We start from the raw sequence: 2,528 nt of genomic DNA on the forward strand, positions 1-2,528 counted from the left end.
GGGTACACCTGTACACACCTGAGCTCCTCCCTGCTGCACCTGGCGGGGCTCAACCTGCGCGCCTTCAGGTGAGGGCACACCTGGGCACACCTGGGGAACAGCTGGGAACAGCTGGGTACACCTGGGTACAGCTGGGATACACCTGGGTACACCTGGGATACACCTGGGTACAGCTGGGGTACAGTTGGATACACCTGGATACACCTGGGTACACCTGTACACACCTGAGCTCCGCCCTGCCGCACCTGGCGGGGCTCAACCCGCGACGCCTTCAGGTGAGGGCACACCTGGGGTACACCTGGGTACACCTGGGACACACCTGGGTACACCCTGGATACACCTGGGTACACCTGGGTACCAGGGCTCAACCTCCAGGCATTTAGGAACCATCACCTGCCCCACACCTGTCCTAGCATTGCCTCACACCTGTCCCCCTGCCCCTCACCTGTCCCACCTCACACCTGTCTCACCTGTCCCCTGTTCCTCACCCCTCTCTCCTGTCTCTGGTCTCTCACCTGTCCCTCACCTCTCACCTGTCCCAGCTGTGTCCCACACCTGTCCCTCACCTCTCGCCTGTCCCAGCTGTGTCCCACACCTGTCCCTCACCTGTCCCTCACCTTTCATACATCCCTCACCTGTCCCACATCTGTCCCTCACCTGTCACTTACCTGTCCCATCTCACACCTGTCTTACCTGTCCCCCACCTGTCTCCCTGTCCCTCACTTGCCCCACCTGTCCCTCACCTGTCCCACCCATCGCTCACGCTGGGCAGGTTCCTGTACCTGAGCGCCATGGAGCGCGGAGAGCTGGCCAAGAAGATCGGCACCACCCCCGACATCGTGAGTCACACCTGTGGGACACCTGTGGGGCTGGGCAGGTGTGGGACAGGTGAGGTTTGAGACAGGTGAGGTTTGAGCCAGGTGAGCTTTGGGCCAGGTGAAATTCTGGACAGGTGAGGTTCAAACAGGTGAAGTTCAGGACAGGTGAGGCTCGGTACAGGTGAGGATTGAACAGGTGAGACTCGGGACAGGTGAGGATTGGACAGGTGAGGATTGAACAGGTGAGACTTGGGACAGGTGAGTTTTGGGACAGGTGAGATGCAGGCCAGGTGAGGTTTGGACAGGTGAGGTTCAAACAGGTGAAGTTCAGGACAGGTGAGGTTTGACCAGGTGAGGCTCAGGACAGGTGAGGTTTGGCCAGGTGAAGTTTGGGTCAGGTGAGGATTGGACAGGTGAGGTTTAAACAGGTGAGTCTCGGGCAGGGTGAGGTTTGACCAGGTGAGGATTGGACAGGTGAAGTTTGGGCCAGGTGAGGATTGGACAGCTGAGGTTCAAACAGGTGAAGTTCAGGACAGGTGAGGCTCAGAACAGGTGAGGATTGAACAGGTGAGGTTCAGGCCATGTGAGGACTGGACAGGTGAGACTCGGAACAGGTGAGGATTGGACAGGTGAGGTTTGACCAGGTGAGGATTGGACAGGTGAGACTCAGAACAGGTGAGGATTGGCCAGGTGAAATTCTGGACAGGTGAGGTTTAAACAGGTGAGGATTGGACAGGTGAGACTCGGGACAGGTGAGGTTTGACCAGGTGAGGATTGGACAGGTGAGACTCAGAACAGGTGAGGATTGGCCAGGTGAAATTCTGGACAGGTGAGGTTTAAACAGGTGAGGATTGGACAGGTGAGACTCGGGACAGGTGAGGTTTGACCAGGTGAGGATTGGACAGGTGAGACTCAGAACAGGTGAGGATTGGCCAGGTGAAATTCTGGACAGGTGAGGTTTAAACAGGTGAGGATTGGACAGGTGAGACTCGGGACAGGTGAGGTTTGACCAGGTGAGGATTGGACAGGTGAGACTCAGAACAGGTGAGGATTGGCCAGGTGAAATTCTGGACAGGTGAGGTTTAAACAGGTGAGGATTGGACAGGTGAGACTCGGGACAGGTGAGGTTTGACCAGGTGAGGATTGGACAGGTGAGACTCAGAACAGGTGAGGATTGGCCAGGTGAAATTCTGGACAGGTGAGGTTTAAACAGGTGAGGATTGGACAGGTGAGACTCGGGACAGGTGAGGTTTGACCAGGTGAGGATTGGACAGGTGAGACTCAGAACAGGTGAGGATTGGCCAGGTGAAATTCTGGACAGGTGAGGTTTAAACAGGTGAGGATTGGACAGGTGAGACTCGGGACAGGTGAGGTTTGACCAGGTGAGGATTGGACAGGTGAGACTCAGAACAGGTGAGGATTGGCCAGGTGAAATTCTGGACAGGTGAGGTTTAAACAGGTGAGGATTGGACAGGTGAGACTCGGGACAGGTGAGGTTTGACCAGGTGAGGATTGGACAGGTGAGACTCAGAACAGGTGAGGATTGGCCAGGTGAAATTCTGGACAGGTGAGGTTTAAACAGGTGAGGATTGGACAGGTGAGACTCGGGACAGGTGAGGTTTGACCAGGTGAGGATTGGACAGGTGAGACTCAGAACAGGTGAGGATTGGCCAGGTGAAATTCTGGACAGGTGAGGTTTAAACAGGTGAG

Source organism: Onychostruthus taczanowskii, unplaced genomic scaffold (genome assembly GCF_017590055.1).
Source record: "Onychostruthus taczanowskii isolate IOZ18803 unplaced genomic scaffold, ASM1759005v1 scaffold924, whole genome shotgun sequence".
Taxonomy (NCBI): Eukaryota; Metazoa; Chordata; class Aves; order Passeriformes; family Passeridae; genus Onychostruthus; species Onychostruthus taczanowskii.